The 14,194-nt window shown below is 54.1% G+C and overlaps 18 non-coding genes across 18 annotated transcripts; all 18 read right to left on the bottom strand.

Moving 5' to 3' along the window:
- Positions 1 to 250: 250 nt before the first annotated feature.
- Positions 251 to 466, bottom strand: LOC128475538 (small nucleolar RNA U3). The gene has a single exon (XR_008346594.1). It is a non-coding gene; the product is annotated as a small nucleolar RNA U3 (small nucleolar RNA).
- A 612-nt stretch (positions 467 to 1,078) lies between these two features.
- Positions 1,079 to 1,242, bottom strand: LOC128481117 (U1 spliceosomal RNA). The gene has a single exon (XR_008350888.1). It is a non-coding gene; the product is annotated as a U1 spliceosomal RNA (small nuclear RNA).
- Positions 1,243 to 1,778: 536 nt separating this feature from the next.
- LOC128481214 (small nucleolar RNA U3) lies at positions 1,779 to 1,994 on the bottom strand. Its single transcript, XR_008350968.1, has one exon. It is a non-coding gene; the product is annotated as a small nucleolar RNA U3 (small nucleolar RNA).
- A 612-nt stretch (positions 1,995 to 2,606) lies between these two features.
- Positions 2,607 to 2,770, bottom strand: LOC128480832 (U1 spliceosomal RNA). Its single transcript, XR_008350616.1, has one exon. It is a non-coding gene; the product is annotated as a U1 spliceosomal RNA (small nuclear RNA).
- A 536-nt stretch (positions 2,771 to 3,306) lies between these two features.
- On the bottom strand, positions 3,307 to 3,522 carry LOC128475515 (small nucleolar RNA U3). Its single transcript, XR_008346572.1, has one exon. It is a non-coding gene; the product is annotated as a small nucleolar RNA U3 (small nucleolar RNA).
- Positions 3,523 to 4,135: 613 nt separating this feature from the next.
- On the bottom strand, positions 4,136 to 4,299 carry LOC128480831 (U1 spliceosomal RNA). The gene has a single exon (XR_008350615.1). It is a non-coding gene; the product is annotated as a U1 spliceosomal RNA (small nuclear RNA).
- A 536-nt stretch (positions 4,300 to 4,835) lies between these two features.
- Positions 4,836 to 5,051, bottom strand: LOC128481213 (small nucleolar RNA U3). Its single transcript, XR_008350967.1, has one exon. It is a non-coding gene; the product is annotated as a small nucleolar RNA U3 (small nucleolar RNA).
- Positions 5,052 to 5,663: 612 nt separating this feature from the next.
- Positions 5,664 to 5,827, bottom strand: LOC128480830 (U1 spliceosomal RNA). The gene has a single exon (XR_008350614.1). It is a non-coding gene; the product is annotated as a U1 spliceosomal RNA (small nuclear RNA).
- A 536-nt stretch (positions 5,828 to 6,363) lies between these two features.
- LOC128481210 (small nucleolar RNA U3) lies at positions 6,364 to 6,579 on the bottom strand. The gene has a single exon (XR_008350965.1). It is a non-coding gene; the product is annotated as a small nucleolar RNA U3 (small nucleolar RNA).
- Positions 6,580 to 7,191: 612 nt separating this feature from the next.
- LOC128481003 (U1 spliceosomal RNA) lies at positions 7,192 to 7,355 on the bottom strand. The gene has a single exon (XR_008350780.1). It is a non-coding gene; the product is annotated as a U1 spliceosomal RNA (small nuclear RNA).
- Positions 7,356 to 7,891: 536 nt separating this feature from the next.
- LOC128481209 (small nucleolar RNA U3) lies at positions 7,892 to 8,107 on the bottom strand. Its single transcript, XR_008350964.1, has one exon. It is a non-coding gene; the product is annotated as a small nucleolar RNA U3 (small nucleolar RNA).
- A 612-nt stretch (positions 8,108 to 8,719) lies between these two features.
- On the bottom strand, positions 8,720 to 8,883 carry LOC128481002 (U1 spliceosomal RNA). Its single transcript, XR_008350779.1, has one exon. It is a non-coding gene; the product is annotated as a U1 spliceosomal RNA (small nuclear RNA).
- A 536-nt stretch (positions 8,884 to 9,419) lies between these two features.
- On the bottom strand, positions 9,420 to 9,635 carry LOC128475537 (small nucleolar RNA U3). Its single transcript, XR_008346593.1, has one exon. It is a non-coding gene; the product is annotated as a small nucleolar RNA U3 (small nucleolar RNA).
- A 612-nt stretch (positions 9,636 to 10,247) lies between these two features.
- LOC128480829 (U1 spliceosomal RNA) lies at positions 10,248 to 10,411 on the bottom strand. Its single transcript, XR_008350613.1, has one exon. It is a non-coding gene; the product is annotated as a U1 spliceosomal RNA (small nuclear RNA).
- A 536-nt stretch (positions 10,412 to 10,947) lies between these two features.
- On the bottom strand, positions 10,948 to 11,163 carry LOC128475536 (small nucleolar RNA U3). Its single transcript, XR_008346592.1, has one exon. It is a non-coding gene; the product is annotated as a small nucleolar RNA U3 (small nucleolar RNA).
- Positions 11,164 to 11,776: 613 nt separating this feature from the next.
- LOC128480971 (U1 spliceosomal RNA) lies at positions 11,777 to 11,940 on the bottom strand. The gene has a single exon (XR_008350750.1). It is a non-coding gene; the product is annotated as a U1 spliceosomal RNA (small nuclear RNA).
- Positions 11,941 to 12,476: 536 nt separating this feature from the next.
- On the bottom strand, positions 12,477 to 12,692 carry LOC128475506 (small nucleolar RNA U3). The gene has a single exon (XR_008346563.1). It is a non-coding gene; the product is annotated as a small nucleolar RNA U3 (small nucleolar RNA).
- A 1,214-nt stretch (positions 12,693 to 13,906) lies between these two features.
- On the bottom strand, positions 13,907 to 14,070 carry LOC128480828 (U1 spliceosomal RNA). The gene has a single exon (XR_008350612.1). It is a non-coding gene; the product is annotated as a U1 spliceosomal RNA (small nuclear RNA).
- Positions 14,071 to 14,194: the final 124 nt, after the last annotated feature.

Raw genomic sequence — 14,194 nt, 5'->3', positions numbered from 1 at the left:
GACCTTAACGCACGAGCCGGGCAACAGGACTTGGCTACCATTTGATGTTGGTACGCAGAACGTTTCCACGAAAGGCTCATGAAACATAGGCCACATTAAGCCCCTCGCGAGGCGTCTATCCTGTTAAGAGTAGGCCTGCCTCGAAAGCTAGTACGGTCGGCATAGAAGGAAGGCCCTCGAAAGAGGCCAACAAACACAATTAAGGCCGCATCCGCAGAAAGCACAGCTCGACGCGTCGCTACGAGAAGTAACCGCTCAGCTTGCGCGTTCCCCCTCCTAACCTGCCCTCGGGAAGAAAGGAACAGTCATCAGAAGCAACAGGCAGCCGTTAGCCACGGCGCTTGATACTCGCTTCGCGCTCAGGGGAACGCACGTGAGCTCTTCATCACGGTTACCGAGCCTGACCACTTCCGAGCACGTTTCTCCGGTCGGGCGCTATAGAAACGATCCCTGAAAGTATAGTCTTGACGTCCGCCCTGCGAGGGACACCGTCCCACCAAAAGGCATCGCTATATAGCTTGCAGCGACAAACTAAAGCTAAGACATTCGCACAACACCGAAAGAGAAGAAGACTTTGCAATGCATGAATCTTATGAAAACAAACAAAAAAAAAACCAATTCGTAACGCTTTTTCTTAGAAGTCAATGCGTGAAGTAGGCTAGATTGCGTTTATTCAACCACTGAACATACATTACATCCAAGGCAGGCTGCGAGGCAGCGCAGAACGGCAACATCAGCGGCTTGGCCGAGGACGCTCTGTGATGGCGTTTTTGCACGCTTTGGAAAAACAGGAAGGAAAAAAAACCAACCAGAGAAGCGTGAGTGATGAGACCACACGTTTAAGATTTAAGACCTCCCAGGGGTGGGGCTTATGCAGATATATTGTCTCTGACGCAGGAGCAACACCTGACGAGGCCGCAAAGAGCCTGGGGCGGCACCCTTTTCCCTAACCATAACGGAGGCGCGCCTTAAGGCGCTAGAGCAGCCCCCTTAGGAGGCAGCGGCAGGGGCCACGCCTGGAGAACCACCAGCTGATACCGGAGATAATCCCCGGGCTCTATCGTTAAACCGGGATGATCAGGGGAAAGCGCGAACGCAGTCCCCCACTACCAGAAATTATGCAGTCGAGTTTCCCGCATTTGGGGAAATCGCAGGGGTCAGCACAGCCGGAGTGCAATGGCTGAGCCTCACCCTGGGAGAACCCCCTTCGTGATCAGGGTATCTCAACTGCCAGGTAAGTATGAGTTGCCATAGGAGATGGTGGGGGGCGCCACTTCCACACCCCTCGCTAAAGTCGTGGTGGGGGTTACTGCTCCAACACTCGGCTCTGTGCAGAACAGCTGCGTGGACAAGGTGCCTGCACACAGGAAATTCCTCATCGTTGCCCTTCAGGGAAAAGTCTTCCCGTGTTAAGCTGCGCTCGTAAAATCCAGCATTCCCAGAGCGCTTTGCAGCACAAAAATTTGCACGCGGTAGCACCGCCCATCAGCGGGACCTCGCGCCGGGGAAGGAGCATTTACCCCTTGGCGACCTTAACGCACGAGCCGGGCAACAGGACTTGGCTACCATTTGATGTTGGTACGCAGAACGTTTCCACGAAAGGCTCATGAAACATAGGCCACATTAAGCCCCTCGCGAGGCGTCTATCCTGTTAAGAGTAGGCCTGCCTCGAAAGCTAGTACGGTCGGCATAGAAGGAAGGCCCTCGAAAGAGGCCAACAAACACAATTAAGGCCGCATCCGCAGAAAGCACAGCTCGACGCGTCGCTACGAGAAGTAACCGCTCAGCTTGCGCGTTCCCCCTCCTAACCTGCCCTCGGGAAGAAAGGAACAGTCATCAAAAGCAACAGGCAGCCGTTAGCCACGGCGCTTGATACTCGCTTCGCGCTCAGGGGAACGCACGTGAGCTCTTCATCACGGTTACCGAGCCTGACCACTTCCGAGCACGTTTCTCCGGTCGGGCGCTATAGAAACGATCCCTGAAAGTATAGTCTTGACGTCCGCCCTGCGAGGGACACCGTCCCACCAAAAGGCATCGCTATATAGCTTGCAGCGACAAACTAAAGCTAAGACATTCGCACAACACCGAAAGAGAAGAAGACTTTGCAATGCATGAATCTTATGAAAACAAACAAAAAAAAAACCAATTCGTAACGCTTTTTCTTAGAGGTCAATGCGTGAAGTAGGCTAGATTGCGTTTATTCAACCACTGAACATACATTACATCCAAGGCAGGCTGCGAGGCAGCGCAGAACGGCAACATCAGCGGCTTGGCCGAGGACGCTCTGTGATGGCGTTTTTGCACGCTTTGGAAAAGCAAGAAGGAAAAAAAACCAACCAGAGAAGCGTGAGTGATGAGACCACACGTTTAAGATTTAAGACCTCCCAGGGGTGGGGCTTATGCAGATATATTGTCTCTGACGCAGGAGCAACACCTGACGAGGCCGCAAAGAGCCTGGGGCGGCACCCTTTTCCCTAACCATAACGGAGGCGCGCCTTAAGGCGCTAGAGCAGCCCCCTTAGGAGGCAGCGGCAAGGGCCACGCCTGGAGAACCACCAGCTGATACCGGAGATAATCCCCGGGCTCTATCGTTAAACCGGGATGATCAGGGGAAAGCGCGAACGCAGTCCCCCACTACCAGAAATTATGCAGTCGAGTTTCCCGCATTTGGGGAAATCGCAGGGGTCAGCACAGCCGGAGTGCAATGGCTGAGCCTCACCCTGGGAGAACCCCCTTCGTGATCAGGGTATCTCCCCTGCCAGGTAAGTATGAGTTGCCATAGGAGATGGTGGGGGGCGCCACTTCCACACCCCTCGCTAAAGTCGTGGTGGGGGTTACTGCTCCAACACTCGGCTCTGTGCAGAACAGCTGCGTGGACAAGGTGCCTGCACACAGGAAATTCCTCATCGTTGCCCTTCAGGGAAAAGTCTTCCCGTGTTAAGCTGCGCTCGTAAAATCCAGCATTCCCAGAGCGCTTTGCAGCACAAAAATTTGCACGCGGTAGCACCGCCCATCAGCGGGACCTCGCGCCGGGGAAGGAGCATTTACCCCTTGGCGACCTTAACGCACGAGCCGGGCAACAGGACTTGGCTACCATTTGATGTTGGTACGCAGAACGTTTCCACGAAAGGCTCATGAAACATAGGCCACATTAAGCCCCTCGCGAGGCGTCTATCCTGTTAAGAGTAGGCCTGCCTCGAAAGCTAGTACGGTCGGCATAGAAGGAAGGCCCTCGAAAGAGGCCAACAAACACAATTAAGGCCGCATCCGCAGAAAGCACAGCTCGACGCGTCGCTACGAGAAGTAACCGCTCAGCTTGCGCGTTCCCCCTCCTAACCTGCCCTCGGGAAGAAAGGAACAGTCATCAGAAGCAACAGGCAGCCGTTAGTCACGGCGCTTGATACTCGCTTCGCGCTCAGGGGAACGCACGTGAGCTCTTCATCACGGTTACCGAGCCTGACCACTTCCGAGCACGTTTCTCCGGTCGGGCGCTATAGAAACGATCCCTGAAAGTATAGTCTTGACGTCCGCCCTGCGAGGGACACCGTCCCACCAAAAGGCATCGCTATATAGCTTGCAGCGACAAACTAAAGCTAAGACATTCGCACAACACCGAAAGAGAAGAAGACTTTGCAATGCATGAATCTTATGAAAACAAACAAAAAAAAAAACCAATTCGTAACGCTTTTTCTTAGAGGTCAATGCGTGAAGTAGGCTAGATTGCGTTTATTCAACCACTGAACATACATTACATCCAAGGCAGGCTGCGAGGCAGCGCAGAACGGCAACATCAGCGGCTTGGCCGAGGACGCTCTGTGATGGCGTTTTTGCACGCTTTGGAAAAGCAAGAAGGAAAAAAAACCAACCAGAGAAGCGTGAGTGATGAGACCACACGTTTAAGATTTAAGACCTCCCAGGGGTGGGGCTTATGCAGATATATTGTCTCTGACGCAGGAGCAACACCTGACGAGGCCGCAAAGAGCCTGGGGCGGCACCCTTTTCCCTAACCATAACGGAGGCGCGCCTTAAGGCGCTAGAGCAGCCCCCTTAGGAGGCAGCGGCAAGGGCCACGCCTGGAGAACCACCAGCTGATACCGGAGATAATCCCCGGGCTCTATCGTTAAACCGGGATGATCAGGGGAAAGCGCGAACGCAGTCCCCCACTACCAGAAATTATGCAGTCGAGTTTCCCGCATTTGGGGAAATCGCAGGGGTCAGCACAGCCGGAGTGCAATGGCTGAGCCTCACCCTGGGAGAACCCCCTTCGTGATCAGGGTATCTCCCCTGCCAGGTAAGTATGAGTTGCTATAGGAGATGGTGGGGGGCGCCACTTCCACACCCCTCGCTAAAGTCGTGGTGGGGGTTACTGCTCCAACACTCGGCTCTGTGCAGAACAGCTGCGTGGACAAGGTGCCTGCACACAGGAAATTCCTCATCGTTGCCCTTCAGGGAAAAGTCTTCCCGTGTTAAGCTGCGCTCGTAAAATCCAGCATTCCCAGAGCGCTTTGCAGCACAAAAATTTGCACGCGGTAGCACCGCCCATCAGCGGGACCTCGTGCCGGGGAAGGAGCATTTACCCCTTGGCGACCTTAACGCACGAGCCGGGCAACAGGACTTGGCTACCATTTGATGTTGGTACGCAGAACGTTTCCACGAAAGGCTCATGAAACATAGGCCACATTAAGCCCCTCGCGAGGCGTCTATCCTGTTAAGAGTAGGCCTGCCTCGAAAGCTAGTACGGTCGGCATAGAAGGAAGGCCCTCGAAAGAGGCCAACAAACACAATTAAGGCCGCATCCGCAGAAAGCACAGCTCGACGCGTCGCTACGAGAAGTAACCGCTCAGCTTGCGCGTTCCCCCTCCTAACCTGCCCTCGGGAAGAAAGGAACAGTCATCAAAAGCAACAGGCAGCCGTTAGCCACGGCGCTTGATACTCGCTTCGCGCTCAGGGGAACGCACGTGAGCTCTTCATCACGGTTACCGAGCCTGACCACTTCCGAGCACGTTTCTCCGGTCGGGCGCTATAGAAACGATCCCTGAAAGTATAGTCTTGACGTCCGCCCTGCGAGGGACACCGTCCCACCAAAAGGCATCGCTATATAGCTTGCAGCGACAAACTAAAGCTAAGACATTCGCACAACACCGAAAGAGAAGAAGACTTTGCAATGCATGAATCTTATGAAAACAAACAAAAAAAAAACCAATTCGTAACGCTTTTTCTTAGAAGTCAATGCGTGAAGTAGGCTAGATTGCGTTTATTCAACCACTGAACATACATTACATCCAAGGCAGGCTGCGAGGCAGCGCAGAACGGCAACATCAGCGGCTTGGCCGAGGACGCTCTGTGATGGCGTTTTTGCACGCTTTGGAAAAGCAAGAAGGAAAAAAAACCAACCAGAGAAGCGTGAGTGATGAGACCACACGTTTAAGATTTAAGACCTCCCAGGGGTGGGGCTTATGCAGATACATTGTCTCTGACGCAGGAACAACACCTGACGAGGCCGCAAAGAGCCTGGGGCGGCACCCTTTTCCCTAACCATAACGGAGGCGCGCCTTAAGGCGCTAGAGCAGCCCCCTTAGGAGGCAGCGGCAAGGGCCACGCCTGGAGAACCACCAGCTGATACCGGAGATAATCCCCGGGCTCTATCGTTAAACCGGGATGATCAGGGGAAAGCGCGAACGCAGTCCCCCACTACCAGAAATTATGCAGTCGAGTTTCCCGCATTTGGGGAAATCGCAGGGGTCAGCACAGCCGGAGTGCAATGGCTGAGCCTCACCCTGGGAGAACCCCCTTCGTGATCAGGGTATCTCCCCTGCCAGGTAAGTATGAGTTGCCATAGGAGATGGTGGGGGGCGCCACTTCCACACCCCTCGCTAAAGTCGTGGTGGGGGTTACTGCTCCAACACTCGGCTCTGTGCAGAACAGCTGCGTGGACAAGGTGCCTGCACACAGGAAATTCCTCATCGTTGCCCTTCAGGGAAAAGTCTTCCCGTGTTAAGCTGCGCTCGTAAAATCCAGCATTCCCAGAGCGCTTTGCAGCACAAAAATTTGCACGCGGTAGCACCGCCCATCAGCGGGACCTCGCGCCGGGGAAGGAGCATTTACCCCTTGGCGACCTTAACGCACGAGCCGGGCAACAGGACTTGGCTACCATTTGATGTTGGTACGCAGAACGTTTCCACGAAAGGCTCATGAAACATAGGCCACATTAAGCCCCTCGCGAGGCGTCTATCCTGTTAAGAGTAGGCCTGCCTCGAAAGCTAGTACGGTCGGCATAGAAGGAAGGCCCTCGAAAGAGGCCAACAAACACAATTAAGGCCGCATCCGCAGAAAGCACAGCTCGACGCGTCGCTACGAGAAGTAACCGCTCAGCTTGCGCGTTCCCCCTCCTAACCTGCCCTCGGGAAGAAAGGAACAGTCATCAAAAGCAACAGGCAGCCGTTAGCCACGGCGCTTGATACTCGCTTCGCGCTCAGGGGAACGCACGTGAGCTCTTCATCACGGTTACCGAGCCTGACCACTTCCGAGCACGTTTCTCCGGTCGGGCGCTATAGAAACGATCCCTGAAAGTATAGTCTTGACGTCCGCCCTGCGAGGGACACCGTCCCACCAAAAGGCATCGCTATATAGCTTGCAGCGACAAACTAAAGCTAAGACATTCGCACAACACCGAAAGAGAAGAAGACTTTGCAATGCATGAATCTTATGAAAACAAACAAAAAAAAACCCAATTCGTAACGCTTTTTCTTAGAAGTCAATGCGTGAAGTAGGCTAGATTGCGTTTATTCAACCACTGAACATACATTACATCCAAGGCAGGCTGCGAGGCAGCGCAGAACGGCAACATCAGCGGCTTGGCCGAGGACGCTCTGTGATGGCGTTTTTGCACGCTTTGGAAAAGCAAGAAGGAAAAAAAACCAACCAGAGAAGCGTGAGTGATGAGACCACACGTTTAAGATTTAAGACCTCCCAGGGGTGGGGCTTATGCAGATACATTGTCTCTGACGCAGGAGCAACACCTGACGAGGCCGCAAAGAGCCTGGGGCGGCACCCTTTTCCCTAACCATAACGGAGGCGCGCCTTAAGGCGCTAGAGCAGCCCCCTTAGGAGGCAGCGGCAAGGGCCACGCCTGGAGAACCACCAGCTGATACCAGAGATAATCCCCGGGCTCTATCGTTAAACCGGGATGATCAGGGGAAAGCGCGAACGCAGTACCCCACTACCAGAAATTATGCAGTCGAGTTTCCCGCATTTGGGGAAATCGCAGGGGTCAGCACAGCCGGAGTGCAATGGCTGAGCCTCACCCTGGGAGAACCCCCTTCGTGATCAGGGTATCTCCCCTGCCAGGTAAGTATGAGTTGCCATAGGAGATGGTGGGGGGCGCCACTTCCACACCCCTCGCTAAAGTCGTGGTGGGGGTTACTGCTCCAACACTCGGCTCTGTGCAGAACAGCTGCGTGGACAAGGTGCCTGCACACAGGAAATTCCTCATCGTTGCCCTTCAGGGAAAAGTCTTCCCGTGTTAAGCTGCGCTCGTAAAATCCAGCATTCCCAGAGCGCTTTGCAGCACAAAAATTTGCACGCGGTAGCACCGCCCATCAGCGGGACCTCGCGCCGGGGAAGGAGCATTTACCCCTTGGCGACCTTAACGCACGAGCCGGGCAACAGGACTTGGCTACCATTTGATGTTGGTACGCAGAACGTTTCCACGAAAGGCTCATGAAACATAGGCCACATTAAGCCCCTCGCGAGGCGTCTATCCTGTTAAGAGTAGGCCTGCCTCGAAAGCTAGTACGGTCGGCATAGAAGGAAGGCCCTCGAAAGAGGCCAACAAACACAATTAAGGCCGCATCCGCAGAAAGCACAGCTCGACGCGTCGCTACGAGAAGTAACCGCTCAGCTTGCGCGTTCCCCCTCCTAACCTGCCCTCGGGAAGAAAGGAACAGTCATCAAAAGCAACAGGCAGCCGTTAGCCACGGCGCTTGATACTCGCTTCGCGCTCAGGGGAACGCACGTGAGCTCTTCATCACGGTTACCGAGCCTGACCACTTCCGAGCACGTTTCTCCGGTCGGGCGCTATAGAAACGATCCCTGAAAGTATAGTCTTGACGTCCGCCCTGCGAGGGACACCGTCCCACCAAAAGGCATCGCTATATAGCTTGCAGCGACAAACTAAAGCTAAGACATTCGCACAACACCGAAAGAGAAGAAGACTTTGCAATGCATGAATCTTATGAAAACAAACAAAAAAAAACCCAATTCGTAACGCTTTTTCTTAGAAGTCAATGCGTGAAGTAGGCTAGATTGCGTTTATTCAACCACTGAACATACATTACATCCAAGGCAGGCTGCGAGGCAGCGCAGAACGGCAACATCAGCGGCTTGGCCGAGGACGCTCTGTGATGGCGTTTTTGCACGCTTTGGAAAAGCAAGAAGGAAAAAAAACCAACCAGAGAAGCGTGAGTGATGAGACCACACGTTTAAGATTTAAGACCTCCCAGGGGTGGGGCTTATGCAGATACATTGTCTCTGACGCAGGAGCAACACCTGACGAGGCCGCAAAGAGCCTGGGGCGGCACCCTTTTCCCTAACCATAACGGAGGCGCGCCTTAAGGCGCTAGAGCAGCCCCCTTAGGAGGCAGCGGCAAGGGCCACGCCTGGAGAACCACCAGCTGATACCGGAGATAATCCCCGGGCTCTATCGTTAAACCGGGATGATCAGGGGAAAGCGCGAACGCAGTACCCCACTACCAGAAATTATGCAGTCGAGTTTCCCGCATTTGGGGAAATCGCAGGGGTCAGCACAGCCGGAGTGCAATGGCTGAGCCTCACCCTGGGAGAACCCCCTTCGTGATCAGGGTATCTCCCCTGCCAGGTAAGTATGAGTTGCCATAGGAGATGGTGGGGGGCGCCACTTCCACACCCCTCGCTAAAGTCGTGGTGGGGGTTACTGCTCCAACACTCGGCTCTGTGCAGAACAGCTGCGTGGACAAGGTGCCTGCACACAGGAAATTCCTCATCGTTGCCCTTCAGGGAAAAGTCTTCCCGTGTTAAGCTGCGCTCGTAAAATCCAGCATTCCCAGAGCGCTTTGCAGCACAAAAATTTGCACGCGGTAGCACCGCCCATCAGCGGGACCTCGCGCCGGGGAAGGAGCATTTACCCCTTGGCGACCTTAACGCACGAGCCGGGCAACAGGACTTGGCTACCATTTGATGTTGGTACGCAGAACGTTTCCACGAAAGGCTCATGAAACATAGGCCACATTAAGCCCCTCGCGAGGCGTCTATCCTGTTAAGAGTAGGCCTGCCTCGAAAGCTAGTACGGTCGGCATAGAAGGAAGGCCCTCGAAAGAGGCCAACAAACACAATTAAGGCCGCATCCGCAGAAAGCACAGCTCGACGCGTCGCTACGAGAAGTAACCGCTCAGCTTGCGCGTTCCCCCTCCTAACCTGCCCTCGGGAAGAAAGGAACAGTCATCAGAAGCAACAGGCAGCCGTTAGCCACGGCGCTTGATACTCGCTTCGCGCTCAGGGGAACGCACGTGAGCTCTTCATCACGGTTACCGAGCCTGACCACTTCCGAGCACGTTTCTCCGGTCGGGCGCTATAGAAACGATCCCTGAAAGTATAGTCTTGACGTCCGCCCTGCGAGGGACACCGTCCCACCAAAAGGCATCGCTATATAGCTTGCAGCGACAAACTAAAGCTAAGACATTCGCACAACACCGAAAGAGAAGAAGACTTTGCAATGCATGAATCTTATGAAAACAAACAAAAAAAAAACCAATTCGTAACGCTTTTTCTTAGAAGTCAATGCGTGAAGTAGGCTAGATTGCGTTTATTCAACCACTGAACATACATTACATCCAAGGCAGGCTGCGAGGCAGCGCAGAACGGCAACATCAGCGGCTTGGCCGAGGACGCTCTGTGATGGCGTTTTTGCACGCTTTGGAAAAACAGGAAGGAAAAAAAACCAACCAGAGAAGCGTGAGTGATGAGACCACACGTTTAAGATTTAAGACCTCCCAGGGGTGGGGCTTATGCAGATATATTGTCTCTGACGCAGGAGCAACACCTGACGAGGCCGCAAAGAGCCTGGGGCGGCACCCTTTTCCCTAACCATAACGGAGGCGCGCCTTAAGGCGCTAGAGCAGCCCCCTTAGGAGGCAGCGGCAAGGGCCACGCCTGGAGAACCACCAGCTGATACCAGAGATAATCCCCGGGCTCTATCGTTAAACCGGGATGATCAGGGGAAAGCGCGAACGCAGTCCCCCACTACCAGAAATTATGCAGTCGAGTTTCCCGCATTTGGGGAAATCGCAGGGGTCAGCACAGCCGGAGTGCAATGGCTGAGCCTCACCCTGGGAGAACCCCCTTCGTGATCAGGGTATCTCCCCTGCCAGGTAAGTATGAGTTGCCATAGGAGATGGTGGGGGGCGCCACTTCCACACCCCTCGCTAAAGTCGTGGTGGGGGTTACTGCTCCAACACTCGGCTCTGTGCAGAACAGCTGCGTGGACAAGGTGCCTGCACACAGGAAATTCCTCATCGTTGCCCTTCAGGGAAAAGTCTTCCCGTGTTAAGCTGCGCTCGTAAAATCCAGCATTCCCAGAGCGCTTTGCAGCACAAAAATTTGCACGCGGTAGCACCGCCCATCAGCGGGACCTCGCGCCGGGGAAGGAGCATTTACCCCTTGGCGACCTTAACGCACGAGCCGGGCAACAGGACTTGGCTACCATTTGATGTTGGTACGCAGAACGTTTCCACGAAAGGCTCATGAAACATAGGCCACATTAAGCCCCTCGCGAGGCGTCTATCCTGTTAAGAGTAGGCCTGCCTCGAAAGCTAGTACGGTCGGCATAGAAGGAAGGCCCTCGAAAGAGGCCAACAAACACAATTAAGGCCGCATCCGCAGAAAGCACAGCTCGACGCGTCGCTACGAGAAGTAACCGCTCAGCTTGCGCGTTCCCCCTCCTAACCTGCCCTCGGGAAGAAAGGAACAGTCATCAGAAGCAACAGGCAGCCGTTAGCCACGGCGCTTGATACTCGCTTCGCGCTCAGGGGAACGCACGTGAGCTCTTCATCACGGTTACCGAGCCTGACCACTTCCGAGCACGTTTCTCCGGTCGGGCGCTATAGAAACGATCCCTGAAAGTATAGTCTTGACGTCCGCCCTGCGAGGGACACCGTCCCACCAAAAGGCATCGCTATATAGCTTGCAGCGACAAACTAAAACTAAGACATTCGCACAACACCGAAAGAGAAGAAGACTTTGCAATGCATGAATCTTATGAAAACAAACAAAAAAAAAAACCAATTCGTAACGCTTTTTCTTAGAGGTCAATGCGTGAAGTAGGCTAGATTGCGTTTATTCAACCACTGAACATACATTACATCCAAGGCAGGCTGCGAGGCAGCGCAGAACGGCAACATCAGCGGCTTGGCCGAGGACGCTCTGTGATGGCGTTTTTGCACGCTTTGGAAAAGCAAGAAGGAAAAAAAACCAACCAGAGAAGCGTGAGTGATGAGACCACACGTTTAAGATTTAAGACCTCCCAGGGGTGGGGCTTATGCAGATATATTGTCTCTGACGCAGGAGCAACACCTGACGAGGCCGCAAAGAGCCTGGGGCGGCACCCTTTTCCCTAACCATAACGGAGGCACGCCTTAAGGCGCTAGAGCAGCCCCCTTAGGAGGCAGCGGCAAGGGCCACGCCTGGAGAACCACCAGCTGATACCGGAGATAATCCCCGGGCTCTATCGTTAAACCGGGATGATCAGGGGAAAGCGCGAACGCAGTCCCCCACTACCAGAAATTATGCAGCCGAGTTTCCCGCATTTGGGGAAATCGCAGGGGTCAGCACAGCCGGAGTGCAATGGCTGAGCCTCACCCTGGGAGAACCCCCTTCGTGATCAGGGTATCTCCCCTGCCAGGTAAGTATGAGTTGCTATAGGAGATGGTGGGGGGCGCCACTTCCACACCCCTCGCTAAAGTCGTGGTGGGGGTTACTGCTCCAACACTCGGCTCTGTGCAGAACAGCTGCGTGGACAAGGTGCCTGCACACAGGAAATTCCTCATCGTTGCCCTTCAGGGAAAAGTCTTCCCGTGTTAAGCTGCGCTCGTAAAATCCAGCATTCCCAGAGCGCTTTGCAGCACAAAAATTTGCACGCGGTAGCACCGCCCATCAGCGGGACCTCGCGCCGGGGAAGGAGCATTTACCCCTTGGCGACCTTAACGCACGAGCCGGGCAACAGGACTTGGCTACCATTTGATGTTGGTACGCAGAACGTTTCCACGAAAGGCTCATGAAACATAGGCCACATTAAGCCCCTCGCGAGGCGTCTATCCTGTTAAGAGTAGGCCTGCCTCGAAAGCTAGTACGGTCGGCATAGAAGGAAGGCCCTCGAAAGAGGCCAACAAACACAATTAAGGCCGCATCCGCAGAAAGCACAGCTCGACGCGTCGCTACGAGAAGTAACCGCTCAGCTTGCGCGTTCCCCCTCCTAACCTGCCCTCGGGAAGAAAGGAACAGTCATCAGAAGCAACAGGCAGCCGTTAGCCACGGCGCTTGATACTCGCTTCGCGCTCAGGGGAACGCACGTAAGCTCTTCATCACGGTTACCGAGCCTGACCACTTCCGAGCACGTTTCTCCGGTCGGGCGCTATAGAAACGATCCCTGAAAGTATAGTCTTGACGTCCGCCCTGCGAGGGACACCGTCCCACCAAAAGGCATCGCTATATAGCTTGCAGCGACAAACTAAAGCTAAGACATTCGCACAACACCGAAAGAGAAGAAGACTTTGCAATGCATGAATCTTATGAAAACAAACAAAAAAAAAACCAATTCGTAACGCTTTTTCTTAGAGGTCAATGCGTGAAGTAGGCTAGATTGCGTTTATTCAACCACTGAACATACATTACATCCAAGGCAGGCTGCGAGGCAGCGCAGAACAGCAACATCAGCGGCTTGGCCGAGGACGCTCTGTGATGGCGTTTTTGCATGCTTTGGAAAAGCAAGAAGGAAAAAAAACCAACCAGAGAAGCGTGAGTGATGAGACCACACGTTTAAGATTTAAGACCTCCCAGGGGTGGGGCTTATGCAGATATATTGCAACACCTGACGAGGCCGCAAAGAGCCTGGGGCGGCACCCTTTTCCCTAACCATAACGGAGGCGCGCCTTAAGGCGCTAGAGCAGCCCCCTTAGGAGGCAGCGGCAAGGGCCACGCCTGGAGAACCACTTCCGAGCACGTTTCTCCGGTCGGGCGCTATAGAAACGATCCCTGAAAGTATAGTCTTGACGTCCGCCCTGCGAGGGACACCGTCCCACCAAAAGGCATCGCTATATAGCTTGCAGCGACAAACTAAAGCTAAGACATTCGCACAACACCGAAAGAGAAGACTTTGCAATGCATGAATCTTATGAAAACAAACAAAAAAAAAACCAATTCGTAACGCTTTTTCTTAGAGGTCAATGCGTGAAGTAGGCTAGATTGCGTTTATTCAACCACTGAACATACATTACATCCAAGGCAGGCTGCGAGGCAGCGCAGAACGGCAACATCAGCGGCTTGGCCGAGGACGCTCTGTGATGGCGTTTTTGCACGCTTTGGAAAAGCAAGAAGGAAAAAAAACCAACCAGAGAAGCGTGAGTGATGAGACCACACGTTTAAGATTTAAGACCTCCCAGGGGTGGGGCTTATGCAGATATATTGTCTCTGACGCAGGAGCAACACCTGACGAGGCCGCAAAGAGCCTGGGGCGGCACCCTTTTCCCTAACCATAACGGAGGCGCGCCTTAAGGCGCTAGAGCAGCCCCCTTAGGAGGCAGCGGCAAGGGCCACGCCTGGAGAACCACCAGCTGATACCGGAGATAATCCCCGGGCTCTATCGTTAAACCGGGATGATCAGGGGAAAGCGCGAACGCAGTCCCCCACTACCAGAAATTATGCAGTCGAGTTTCCCGCATTTGGGGAAATCGCAGGGGTCAGCACAGCCGGAGTGCAATGGCTGAGCCTCACCCTGGGAGAACCCCCTTCGTGATCAGGGTATCTCCCCTGCCAGGTAAGTATGAGTTGCCATAGGAGATGGTGGGGGGCGCCACTTCCACACCCCTCGCTAAAGTCGTGGTGGGGGTTACTGCTCCAACACTCGGCTCTGTGCAGAACAGCTGCGTGGACAAGGTGCCTGCACACA

The sequence above is a fragment of the Spea bombifrons genome, chromosome 2, assembly GCF_027358695.1.
Source record: "Spea bombifrons isolate aSpeBom1 chromosome 2, aSpeBom1.2.pri, whole genome shotgun sequence".
Taxonomy (NCBI): domain Eukaryota; kingdom Metazoa; phylum Chordata; class Amphibia; order Anura; family Pelobatidae; genus Spea; species Spea bombifrons.
This window is presented reverse-complemented; position numbering and strand designations above follow the sequence as displayed.